The sequence below is a fragment of the Haplochromis burtoni genome, unplaced genomic scaffold (genome assembly GCF_018398535.1).
Source record: "Haplochromis burtoni strain Fernald_Lab_line unplaced genomic scaffold, NCSU_Asbu1 Contig_92, whole genome shotgun sequence".
NCBI lineage: Eukaryota > Metazoa > Chordata > Actinopteri > Cichliformes > Cichlidae > Haplochromis > Haplochromis burtoni.
In genome coordinates, this window is record NW_024582453.1 from 64,968 (window position 1) to 79,025 (window position 14,058).

General features: G+C 41.8%; 1 protein-coding gene across 1 annotated transcript in view; it reads left to right on the forward strand.

The window, feature by feature from the left end:
* The first annotated feature begins 923 nt into the window (after positions 1 to 923).
* tmem121ab (transmembrane protein 121Ab) overlaps positions 924 to 14,058 on the forward strand; it is a 47,402-nt gene continuing 34,267 nt past the window's right edge. The window contains exon 1 of the mRNA XM_005935416.3: positions 924 to 1,346. The gene's annotated coding sequence lies outside the window, so the exon portion shown is untranslated. The remainder of the gene's footprint in view (positions 1,347 to 14,058) is intronic.

Here is a 14,058-nt window from a genome sequence, read left to right on the forward strand (position 1 = left end):
CAAACAGAGAGACACAGATAAGAAAACAGGAGGCGAGTGGAAAGAGAAAACATAAGGGAAGAGAACTAGGAAATAAAGCATGATCTTAGATCAACTAGAACCCGAATCCAGGACACACTTAATGTGAATAATATTAGTCTTTTACTTTCACTCCACACAGAAGGCTTTTTGACTTCACATACTGCAGATAATGAAACACGCTGACTTGATGAGTGTCTGTGTCCTAGCAGTGACCGCATTTTATCGGTGCTCCCAAAAAGACTTTGCCAGTTTATAGTCACACAAATCTCAATTATACTTGTAACACTAATTCTTATAATACTGTTATTCAGACACCTGCTGCCATACCTATTCTAATTGAACCCTCCCTCAATTCCCCCCTTTCCGGTGTTGATGTGCTACTAAAATTTCCTGCGGAAAAACTGTAACACTTTTAAATAAAAAGGGGGCAAACACACTAAATGACAGGACAGGAGGGGCCCGAAACAGATGGCTGTTCCCTCTACATAAATAAATTGACCATAAATTCAATTCATTTCTCCCTGGTGTGTGTGTGTGTGTGTGTGTGTGTGTGTGTGTGTGTGTGTGTGTGTGTGTGTGTGTGTGTGTGTGTGTGTGTGTGTAAGTGTGAGTGTAAGAGAGAGAGAGAGAGAGAGACTTAGAGAGCTTATAAGCAGGAGGAGACTTTTTCTTTTTGTGCACAGTCGCACTGAATTAAATCAAATTGAACGTTTCTTTATCACATCACGACCAATGAGGCTAATTCCAAATGATTTTCTGTTTAAGAATTGGCAGTACTGTCTATTGTAAGCTATACAATACTGGGATACTGGTTTCCTACTTGTCACTCCAACATATTAGAACTGAACAGTGATTGATAGAGCAAGGAGAATAGGAGAGAGAGAGAGAGAGAGAGAGAGAGAGAGAGAGAGAGAGAGAGCGAGAGGTGGTTAAGCCTATCCGGAGGAAGAAGCAACTAGCCAAGAAGCCTCAGCAGTTACACTTGCCAAAACGGTTCCATTTAGCCAGCAGGCTACACTTGCAGCATTCACCGTTTAAATGTGAATGAACAATTTTGCATACGTGTTCGAGCCACAGTCGCTCCGCGTCTCTTCCTGTCTGCGCTGTGCTGGAGAGGCAGCTGGGAATAGGATTTTCTTTAACATAACTTAACGGCGGCAGCAGTTGTTGGACCGGCATTTTTCTTTTTTTCTTTTTTCTTTTTTCCCCGGCGCCTCCTCGCAGCGGATTTACAAAGCCTCTCCGGAACCCGCAATGAAATTCAGCACCCTGGACAGAGACTAAGCGTTTCAGCACCCGGGGCAGCGATTCACCGTCCAGTGGAGGTAAGCCAGCAGGAGTTAGCAGAAGCCCTTCTGCCTTGTATCTTCACGGTGGTGACGGGAAAGAGCAGGTTAAAAGGAGACCAAATGACTCCTGAACGTGCTATCACTTGTCTCAGCGCTGCTTCGGAGCGGGATGTGCGCACATGCCAGACATTGAAACGGTGATGCTGAGAGGTTGAAATCACAGAAAGCACAGTTTCCTCGCTAGTAAGTTTAGAAAAGATTGGTAGGGGTAAAGCTTTCCCAGTTCTGCCACTTTCTCTCGTTCTTGTTCAGACTCTTTTTGGGGGGCTTATTTTAGGCGCTCCTTTAAAGGAATTCGTGCTATGTGTGTGCGTGTGTGTGGTGTGTGTGTGTGTGTGTGTGGGGGGGGGGGGGGGAGGGGGGGGCGGGGGGGGCTAAAGTAATTGCAAGCATTACTTGTTTCTACAGCTATTTGAATGATTGATTTGTCGCCATGGCTTCGATAAGCAGGGGTTTCCGTCCCCCCCCCTCCCCCCCCTCACCCCGCCCGTTTCCATTTAAGGCAGCTGTTTATTTTGAAGAGTCAGCGCGTGCCCGGGCGGCAGCGGCTCGTGCCTCCGGTCTGCGCGGAAAATCAGTCCATCCGTGTTCAGAGGCCCCCAACAGCCTCCGCACCCAACACACACACACATAGACGTTCACACCGCCCCCACAGCACGCGACTGTTAATCCTCACGACCCCTGTGCTTTCCCCACCTCATCGATATTTGAGCCTTTCTATTTGATAATGGGCACAAGAAAGAAAGGTGCTCCTCCCTTTTAGCACACACGCATTTACTTCAATATTTCTTTCTTTTTCGGAGAGAACAAGCCTCGGTTTCAATTTCTCGCCTCATTTCTGAGTTTTTAAAGCCACCAGCCGTGGCTTTAACCCGATGACTCCAAAGGTTAATCTTGCAGGTGTAACCACTGTGAAGCTTCAGATGATTAAAGTGTGTGTTAGGCCGTATAGTTATAGGTGTGTGATAACCAGTTCCTTTAGCTACCAGTCAGAACTATAGTTTGGTAATTATTGGAGTGTATATAAGAGGACAAAATCAGTCCACGAGCTCAAACTGTAAACCTTTGAAGTTTGAATACATGCTGTTTTCCTGTTATTGTATGTCATGTAACAGTAAGATGTTATTTGGGGGGTGGACTGTGTCTGGAGCTGAGACTAAAAGGACCTTTTTCATAAACTTTCTTACGCCTCATAGATTAAAACAATGAGCATATTAATCATTAACCCACTCATGAATAAAACCCACAGGCCTTGTGTCAAGTGATAGCAAATATTGTCACATTAAAGGTTTTCTCTTTTTTTTAAATACCCATTTAATCTAAGCAGCACATTAGCCATTGCTGGGATTAACCACGTGACCTTTTGGTTTCCAGACTGGTGCTTAAACTTGATGTGACCACCCAGCTTGTTCACTCCATGCCTTGCTTGATCTGTCGGCTGCAGCTCTTTTGCACGAAGAAATTAGCTTTCAAAATGTGAAAGAAGAAAAATGCCAGTGTCAGGGCTGCTTTGAATAAGAGGTGACCCCTGTGGTTTTTGGTGGCTTTTTTTTTTTTTTTTTTTGCCTGCGGCACTCCAACAGGCTCTGATAGCCCTTCAGACACACTCTCACACACATGCATACGCTCTAACTGTGTGTAAACTCACAGTGATGTAAGCCTCAGTTTTTAAAGCCTTGATTTTAATGATGTTCATTAGGATTTTGATTACACTGAATGTGCGATAACTCTCGGCACTGCGTTAAGTGTGTCTGATATGTCGGCTCAGACTCTGAGTGACAAGAATTAAGTGGGAGGAAGCAAGAAGTGTGAATCACAGCGGAGATGTTGCCACGGGGCTCCACTCCTGTGTCCTTGAAAGAAAGAAAGCATATATTGATATGCCAGTGTTGCCTCTGGGTTATTAAGCTCTGGGCACCACTGTATAGAAATTGCTGCTCTATATCATTGGGATGAACTAAATGCAAATTAATCTTTCATGCTCAATTTATTATCCAATAAACAGACCATGAATTTGAATTTTAATAGTGGCCCTACAGAGGGCACACCCCAGAATTGCCTTTTACCTCTCTGTAAACTGCATTTATTTTGTGAAAATTGCAGTGGCTGCAGTGAACATGAGATGCTCTGAGTTCAGGGCAGTTGTCCTGAGGCATTTCATTTTCTTGTATCATGAAAGCAGTGCCAGTTTAACATTCATTTCCCACCTAGAGGCTTACTTCTCAACTGGGGTTGTTCACACTGTCTCAAACCATGCCTCATTGAGAAACATGGCACGGCACAACCACAGCCTTAGGGTCAGCAGTTGGGAGTTCACACTGGCATCCACAACACAGCTTGTTGATGGGCTTTGCTTTAGATTTTTCTTCTTTTTTTCTTTTTTTGCATTACATAGATTGCAGAACCGCGTTGCTTTTCATGAGTATGCATTTTACATGCTTATTGCACAGTGGATCATGTTTCTGCATGCCCGGAATTCCATTTGTGGAGTCTCTTAAAATTCAGGCCTTTGCTAGAAATGCAATTAGATCCCATATTGCTATAAATACACGATGGGCCGATCTGAAGGCCACCGAACAGGCAGAGGCAGTGAACACCCACTCACCCTCCTCACTCCACATCACTCCCCCTTCCTAATCGAAATCCTCTCCCCCTCACCCCGCCACATGGTGAGTTGTGGGCAATTTGAATGGTCAGCAGAAGACAGTCAGGAAGCAATGGCTGTCACACAGAATACTGGGCCACAGTGAGCCTCATCAGTATAAAATCTACGTGTCCGCAGAAGTGTGGTTATTCCCTCCTAGGTGTGTTTCTTTTGGTCCTGTTGCAGAGATAGAAACTGGATTCATGAGCGTGCTCTGTCTTTCCTGTGCTAGGCTCTACTGGGCAAAGCGTGCTACGCTAAACTGTGTGGTTCTGTGTTGTGCCTTGCTTTGCTGTGTTCAGTGTCGTTAGCCGAAACACAGCTGCTATTGCATCTGATGCAGTGAGCACACAGCTCGTCTCACCGGTTCCCTGCCACTGGTTTTGTACTCCAGTATCGCTATGCTTCGGAGGGCTATAATCTCACTGACATAATGGCACCCACTCCAATCAATAGCCAAATGGCACAGTGAATCGATAGCTACAATACTGTACAATAACGTGGCCTGGGAGAGACAGAGGGGAAAAGCAGCATGCAGCCATCGTGTTTAACTCTGAAAAACCCTTTGAATATATACTCCTTAATTATGGATCAAAAATACCAGCCTTGTTAACGATCCATGCATTATGGATTGCTGCATGACCTACGCTAATATAAGCACAGCAGTTGGAAAAATACTGGCACCACTTTCCAGGCTTGCTTTCCTCACTCTCTAATCACCACATCCCACACACAAACAGCACAAAACTGGAGCCTGAACTACTGTAAAATATAAAAGTTTGCACAGAGGAAAGTCCTGAGTAAATATTCATCATTTGTCGTACTTGGAAGCTTTTTTTTTTTTTCAGATTTTCTTGAAAACACAAACCAGTGGGTGTCAATATTAGGCAAGGGGAAAGCGTTCACACATTTAGCCTTTTCAATTAACAGTTGTTGGTTTTCCCTGAGGACCCAGAAAATTCATTTGGTTTTTAAGTATTAGTCAAGCTTTTATCTAAACCTAGCTTAAAGAACTGTGCGATGGGGGGAGTATGGAGTATATTCAGAGGTTTATCTGATAGAATCCAGCTAGTATTTCAAACTGTAGAAAAGGCGCCTTTAAATGATCCAGTTTTAAACGTTTTGTCTGCACCGTTCTCAGAGATAATGTTATGCACAGAGAAAAAGACCAAGACGGCTCTGGGAAGAATACAAATTGCAAAGGTAACTAGGTAAGGGTCACAGCTAGAGCTAAATAACGGCTGTTATTCCAGCAGAGAAGCAAATTGCCCTAAATGGAAGATAAGAAGTTTATCTTTCTGTCTGTTCCACACTTTAACACTGCTAGAACCAAGATATGATTAGATCCAGCCTTTAAAAAAATCACTGCCACCCTAAATGGCACTTTCTCTGTTAGAGGGCAATTTGGCAATCTGCTCAGCATCTCATAAAGCAGCTACACTGGACGTTTATAAATCAAAGACTTCAAATCTCAGAGTGTGGCTGGAGGAGAAAACAAATGTACCCATGTGAATTTTTAAACAATCACTCCAAGCTTTGTTGTGGTAGCATAAAATTCCACCTGCACCATCCGTATGGTGGTTAAAGATTTTATTTTAGTTTTTTTTTAATCTCTGCTTTGACTGTGGATGTTTTTTTTGCTCGCAGCTCACTAATTTGCTCCAGTGGAGGATTGTTGACCAAAAAAAACATAAAGGGACCTGTAGCAGGAGCAGAATGCAAATCTGCCTCTTGTCCTGCGTATATACAGAAATGTTTGGCATGTCATTACCACAAATGTCACCATGTAACTAGCAGCTAGTGCTGTTCCCCTCATGCAACGGCATGCACAGCACACCTACATTTTTTAATGCCACCCATATACCCACCCACGCCCCGCATATACACATGCTTGCGCACTGAATGCTTTAAAGAGAGTGTGATTGTGCGGGTATATAGAAGTGAAATATTGGAGCCATTGCAGCCCTCCAGGCATGCAGTTATCAGGGATATAGAACTGATGGGAAATCAATCAGCTCAAGTGGAGTGGCCTGGCCTGTGCTGAAGAGAATCTTGTCTTTTTTTAGGTGCATGCCTTGATGTCTGCAGCTTACGTTCTAACCATGGGTAGATGTAGAGAGATTTGTTCTAATATATGGTTAAGTATGGTCAACAGTGGTTAGAAAGGGCCAAGAACAGATTGTGGTTTGGGTAATAATGTGTATATGTGAAGCTTAAATAATTATTGGTCTTTCCCAGAAACAGGGGTGGAGGTACTAATGTTGTTTACTGCTACAAGACCTCAGGGGAGCAGAGTGGATGTTGGGGGCATGTCTGTTTTTTTAGAAGACAAACTGCAGTTTGCATCCCATTTCCTAATGTTGCTGTGTTTTACAAATAACGCAGTCGTTGGGCCAGGCTTTGTAGAAAAGTCTATGTATACGTTCTAAACGTATACTTCATATTTTATTTAACCTGTAAACATTTTAAGTTTCAGACATGAACACATGTCTCTATTTAAATTTTATTTTCTGGCACCTCAGGATGGAATAAGAGTGAGGGGTTTGTTTTTCTTTGGAGAAAAAAATGAATAGGGAAATACTCATTTCTTCAGACCTTGGTATGTGCTTAAAGACATTTCTAAAACCTGTGCGTATTTTGCGTGCATAAGTTAAAATATAATCTTTCATGACTTCAGGGGGCACAAAGATTATGAAAAAGTAGTTTGGTTTAAATTTATTATGTCCAGATATCCTTGTAACCAGCCTAAAAGTAGTGTTCCTTTATCCATGAGCCTGATGAAGAACTGAGTGAAATGCAGTGCTTTTGCTCTGAGTCCTTGATTATAGTTTTACAGACTGAGTGCGCAGTATCTACCGCAAACACTCATGGCTAGTTTATTATGAATATGCTTCTGGTCTTGAAATAAACTATTGTGCATAAATACATGTTTTGCCCTCTTTTTAAGATTCTTTTCCTCTATATAAATATCTATCTCTAACCTTACCTATCCTACAGTCATATTTACTTGCCGCAATATAAGGGGAGTGTTGCAGAATGAAACTCAGAAGATCTGTTACATCTCTGTGTCAACCTCATTTCTAATTCATGCATGTTATTGTTGCTCTGCAGCTGCATATATGTTCTCTGAGGTGCACAGGCCAAACCTGAATCACATACAAAAATGAAGAGAACAAGGTAATGTGCTGTAGCTAGAGGCTCTAGAGGATTTAAGTGTCCATAAACATTAATATGCTATATTATCCCACTGAGACTGTTTCCTTTATGGTGATTTTAAGTAGGAGAGTAAACCCATTTTCACATTTTCATGCAGACTTCTCAATGGCTTTATCTTGTGAGGAGGTAGAGACAGGAAGTGCACGTCTGTATGTGTGTTCCATTTTTACATTTTTCAGGGCACTTATAGGAAACAGCTTACAACATGCACAACCTCGCTCGTTTAAATGCTCGGACTGTCAGCAAAACAAGGATTCACATTAATCTGTCAGCATGTGTGTTTGGCTGTGAATGCATTTGGCCACATACACACGTCCATGGATAACGAGGGTGTCACAGCAATGCTGCAGTTTCTGCTGTGTAATACTATTAAAAGGGAAATAAACAGCAATATTCCATGTTTGTCCACATTTTGAATGTGTTTCACATTTCCATCTTATTATATTATTACTGCGAGTATGCACACTGGATAAGATGCTTTCTGTGTATATTTCTTTACATGTGTGCACGTGTGTATTTTCTAGATGAGTTGATTTCTTCTAATTTGTGAATGTATGTGAGTACTGTATGTCTGGATTAGTCTTAAGTGTGTGTTTTGCAGTGTGCGTGTGTGTTTTTAAATGTGTGTTGGTTTATGCCTCTGTGTGACAGTAGATGTTTGCATTTGTGAGCAAAGAGGAGTCTACGAGTGACAGCGAAGTGTCAGCGGGGATATGATTTCAAGAACCATGAATCACTTTGTGCTGCTTTTAATTTAGCATTACTGAAGGCAGGAAAGGTTTTAGTAGAGAAGAGAGAAGGCATTATGGCATTTCTCACATTTTGGAGTTCTGTTATTACACTAGTGAGGGATACAGATGGGTGATGAATGCAAAGAACAGGAATGAGAAAAATAGCAGATGCTTCCATTTAAGATTAAGAGTTGGTAAATAATGTGTAGAGTGTGAATCAGTAGAATCAGTAAGGCATCACTTTTTATTAGCTAAAAAGCAAACCTGGAGCTACGTGAAACAGAAGCTGCCCGGTAGTTCAAACAGCCAAGTTGATCCTCCTTCACACCCACATGACATACTCCCCTAACAGCAGCGTATATCCAATGCGCCCGTTCAATCATGGCGGTGTACTTAAGCTGTCAGTGATCTGCTCACTATTTGCTGCCACACTGCTCACCTGAAACCTATGCTATCATTCTGTGCATGAAGCATTTAAAAGCCCCTATAATCTATTCCACAAGCTTGGCTAACTGAAATGGTTTTCACTCGAGCTGCAACCTCCAGGGCTGAAAAATGAATCCAAAACGCTCAAGTGCCAAAAAGTGCAGTTCCTGAAGAGGCCACTTGAGGAATCCCTATAGACTTCAGCCATGAAATCAGTCCCTGTAGTTTCTTTCTCCCAGCAAAATAACCAAATCCCATTTGGATTTTGCGAAAGATAAAAATCGTGAGTGTTTTCTCATTGCCTGGCGGTTGTGCCTACACAGCTGTTTGCTGTGCCACGCCTCTACAAATTCAAGTCACCGAACTGGACCTCTGTTCGTTATTGCTCTTTGTGTCAGTGCCTTTTGAAGCAGTTATCTGACAAACATTATGTGCTGCTTCGAAGTAGAGCCCATCCAAGAAGTTTCTGCTCTAGTTTCAAACACTGCGATTGTGTTATTATCTTAGTCTGAGCCTCTTATCACTAATCAGCATTTGTTTCTATCTGTGGGATACAACCATACATCCATACGGTTAATGGATGAAGTCTACTTAACAAGTTTGCTAGTGTTTATATTCATCTTGTAATCCAAATTTTGTCAGTTTAGGTTCTGAAAAGCAATGTTCAAAATGTGGCTATGTACATCTTTTATATACAGGCTACACAGGCTGGCTGATATACGCTACATTTGCTGCAGTAGATTTCCACTGACAAACTATATGAAAAAGTATTACGCTGCACCAACTGCAAGATGGTTTATGTCAGCTTTTGCCTCATTTTTTTCTCATTTATAGGTTCACACTAAAGTTGACTTTTTTTTCTGTACTTAGCAATAGTATTTTGCATCACATTGCAAAATAATGGTGAACATTAATAATAGCTTTTAAGACATTTTTCATTTGGGTTGAAGAGCTGTTAGCAAGTGAGTGACAGATCAGTGTACCAGGATGACAGGGAGGCTTGCCTTGCTGGTTGACTTGTCTGCCATTGCTGGTTAAGAAGCAAAATGAATTGAGATCATCTGGAAAAACAAACAAAAAAAGACTGTCTGAAAATCTGCCAAACACAGCTTGTGGTGTACATCAAGGGCCTCGTTATGTGCGTCTATTTCTGTATTGTGCAAAGAGTCACCCTTTGTGTAGATGTCACCAAGTTGTTTTCAATTATGTGTCACCATATGTCTGTTTGTACAGCTATATGCTGCCCGCTCATTATGGTGTTGTCTAAGTTGGGCAAGGGCTAGAGGTGCACATGAGACAGATTTCCCTCCACTGGAGACATAAAAATATTATCAAAGTAGCCACGGCACATTTTGCTGACAGTCTCCTGCTGTTCTGTTTTTTATTTGCTCCCGGACAAAACCAGTCAGGGTTATATTGGTTAAGGTGGTGTCCAAACCAAATATATACAGTAGATAATAAGGGAACACCGCTAGATCGTCCTCTAAGCATCCTTATTAGTAATTTTAAACTGTTCCTGTAGGGAACATTGTTTGGACAACCTTTGTAAAGCTGGCAGTGCTGTGCAGGTGTGATTGTGCATAATTACAGTTTGTGCTTTTTTTCCTTGTAATTAAGTCTGGCCCATCGAGTCAGCACCCAAGCTAGCCTAGGCTCCGTGTACAATGCAACAAAACAGAGGCTTGTGTGATTTAATTACCGCACAATCACACAGTTCACACACATGTGCACACAAACAACAGCAAGCCAACAAGGCTCATACTCTCTTCTGCAGCTCTCTGTATTCCCCTCTCGTTTGTCACTCGCTGCCCTTTGCCAGCCCTCTACAAATTCACTGGGTTTGTGAGGTGCAGGAGGATAGCCACCATGGCAGGGAATTAACCCTGCTGTATGGGGCCACCTGACCCGTCTGTAAGACATTATTGCCTGTGTGTTGTACGTTTCAGCCCACCGAGTGCAGTAACTATTGTGTATATCATCATCGATACAGATCAAGCCTGACGAAGGGAAAAGTCAGACACCCTGAGCTGGACTGGAGCCAGGACTGGTAGACTGATTAGTCCATAGTGGCTGCTGGTAGATGTTGCTGGGGGGATAAATTCAGCTCCATATGACTGTTACTCCGGCTCGGAAAAGCAGAAGCAGCTGCTGCTGTGTCACTGCCCTTCGGCTGTGGAAGGAGACTCTGGAGATACAGGACAACTCTCCTCCCCTTTTCCCCAAGCTTGCTTTCTCCCCCCTCTCTGCCGTTACTCTTTTCCTCTATCTCTTCCCACTGCACCTCCCCCTCTCTCCCATCTTTCTTGCTTCCTTTCTCAGCAGCACTTAAACACCAGCACCAACAGGCAGTAGATAATGCAAGGACACACACACGCACCCAACAGTGATGTACTCTCACGTGTACTGCTTCGTTTTCTGTGTGGGCTCAAACACAAAAGATTGGTCCTTCTTATCTTTCCTGTTGTCATACTGCCCAAATGTGTGTGTGTATGTGTGTGTTTAGAAACGCACACTTGTGTATGGAAGTGCACTTTTGAACAAAGCAGATGAGAATTTGCCTACATACAAATGTGTGTGAGTGCTTGTGTCTTGTTTTCAGTGATGAGCACTTTTTTTAACTAGCCTGTCTCTCAACTCAGCACGGCACTAATAGGCATTCAGCAAGCCACTCTGCACTGCAATTAGCCGAAAACCACGGGAAAAACATTGATAAACAAAGATGAAACAATTTACGCCCTGCCCATTGCAAAACCCTCAATCGAAGTCAAATGCTATTATCATCCCGGCAATATATTTCGGCAGGTGGAAGCCCGCTCTGCCAAACAGATACTACTATACCCTTGAAACACATCAAACAAAAGCAGATGCAAGTGCCTGTTTGCTCAAACACTTATTAAAATCCCATATAGGCCACTTATGTGGGTGTTGTTACTGGAATCAGAGTTAAAGCAGTGGTGGCTGTTTCATCCTTGTCCCCACAGTGCTATGGCAGAGAGTATCAGGGGCTACTAGCCATAGTTTCATGTCAGAGCCAAAGTCAGGGAATGCAGCCACCATCATGACTGAAAAGCTCCATCATCCAGCAAACACGGTCATCTATCCTGAGCTGACTGCAGAGCAAAAGAGATAGCTTGAGGAATTTAAAACAAAAAAAAAGGAAAAAAGAAAAACATGAATTGTTTGCTCTTTCTTTTCTCATTGGCTTTCTATCTATACCATCAGCCATTGCTATAGATTTCTCTCATTTCGAGCTATTTCTTAGCTGAAAATGTTTACACTTAATGAAACAGACCAGCCCACTCCCTGATGCTTGATGCCTTTGAACATTATTCTTAGCCTCAGCAGATCAATATCAACTATGTTCCCTGTCGGTCTGTTTGCAATCACTAAAACTTGGTAGTAATGAATTTTTTTTTTCACCTCAAACTCTCTGGAGCTGTGTGATGAAACCAGCAGCATCTCCATCTCTTACTAGGCTTTACTTGTGAATGCTGTCAGGCCAAATATCTCTCATATCTTGTTGTTTTTAATCTCTTGCCAATAATTGAAGCATGCCAGGAAGGAAATGCTTGTATTACCAATCACAGCAGCCACTTACATTGATGCAAGTTGTTGGAAACCAAGTGGAGGTCGGAAATTGAATAAGGGGCCGGACTGTATCAAACCAGCAGACAGATAGCACATTGTACTGGTCAAACAAGTGGTCTGCTGGCACCCTTTTTAAATCTGAGACGGTCAACAGGAGTCAAAAATGTTGACTGGTGCCTTGCATCACTGGACACTGGAGTGAGTTTTACAAGGTCTCAGTCAATGGCCATGACAAGCTACAAGCGACATGTTTGCACTCTAGACGGCACTGGGGAACCCGTGCATCTATATTCTGAAGCTCATCTGTCTGAGAAAAAACAAATTTACAATTCCCACTAGCCCTGAACAGGAGTATGCACATGTACACAGTGAAAATATACTAAAAGAGGGATAAAGTGCAGCCTGAGGACAAGATAAAGACAGTCTACGTATCTAAAATGATAAAAACTTCAGTATTATAGGATTTTACTAGATAAGCCTACTAAACACAAAACATAATTGGTATATTGAGGATCAAAACAGCAGGATTTCCTTAAAAAGGGCAGAAAAAATGAAGAAAAACAGCTATAAACAGTGATAAGAGGACTGAGGAATTCAGAAGGGTACCTGACCTAATGTTAAAACTGTGGCTGTAATTACTGATAGGAAAACCACTGTTATATAGTCATTTCAAAACCACACAGCTAGTTTGCTATGAGCAGTTGCAAAAATAATATGTGCTCACTTCATATGTAGGAGGGTGCAAAACCGTTTCAATCATCCTATAACTCGTGCGAGGCTTGGTCTGAAACGTTTCTGTGTCAATTTTGGTGAAGATTGGGGGGAAAATGTTTGTGAAAATTTATAAAGAAAAGAAAATCCTTCATAAAGATTGCATCAGTTAGTTTGATCAATCAATCTCAGTTTTGCAGGTTTGAGAAAGAAGATCATCTGGGCCTATTTTAGGGAAGATTGTGGTATGAGAAATATTTAATTATTTAAAGTTTTAACATGGTGATGCCGTGGTTAGCGCCGTCGTCTCACAGCAAGAAGATCTTGAGTTTGAATCTGCTGATCTGCCGGAGCCTTTCTGTATGTGGCTTGCATGTTCTCCCCATGCGTGTGTTCGATCTCTCTAGGAACTCCAGCGTCTTCCCACAGTCCACAGGCATGCATGTTAGCCTAAATTAGCAGCTGTCGAAAGGTCTGATTGTAAACATCAATGATTGTCAATGGTTGTGCACCACCTTTTGCCCTATGACATCTGCGATAGGCTTCAACCCCACCGATGACCCTAAATTGAATAAAATGGATTGGTGGATACCTCAAATACAACACAGAAAAAATATTACACAAAAATATCAACATCATAGGACACTGTGAAATCATCTTTGATCCAATGAATCCAGCATTGTCTTATTTTTGAAAATGGTTTTTGAAATTGATTCGTTTCTGAACAGAGGTTTAACTAAATTATGCTTTCGCTTTCTTGGTTGCAATGATTGCACTTCCCCACTTTCTTCATGATTATGACATGAAGTATACTTACTTTTGAAACACATTACTTACAAATTCAGCCTCGCTAAGACGATTTTGAGTCCAGGAAGATAAAAAATAAAGAGACACTTTGTTATGAGATTGGTCAGGCTATCGTTACATCCTAACCCACAACTTATGTAACAATATTATTAGTAGTAATAATAATAATAATAATAATAATGAATAAATAAATAAATAATATTGAAGCAGAAAATAACAAGTGTTGTAAATAATTTGGGTGTTTTAGACGAACTGCTACTCCCTGCATTCAAAATTCAGTTCTGAATTCTGACTGTTTAATTGTATTCACAAAGTATTTGACAATAACATGAAAAGTGAATAGTGAAAGAGTGAAGGGGTGATTTCAGACAGTCCTGGACTGTACGGTTTGTCTTTGGGCTTTTTATAACCTGCTGACAATGAACAGGACCTACAGATTGTTGAAATGATTGGCAGGGCATCACTGTTTCATCACTGTCACCATTTTTCCTGCCTCTGCTTTCAGTCAGTGGGTTTAAAGACTACAGTCTATTGTTTATTTTTTATCTGAAATTTAGCTAAATCA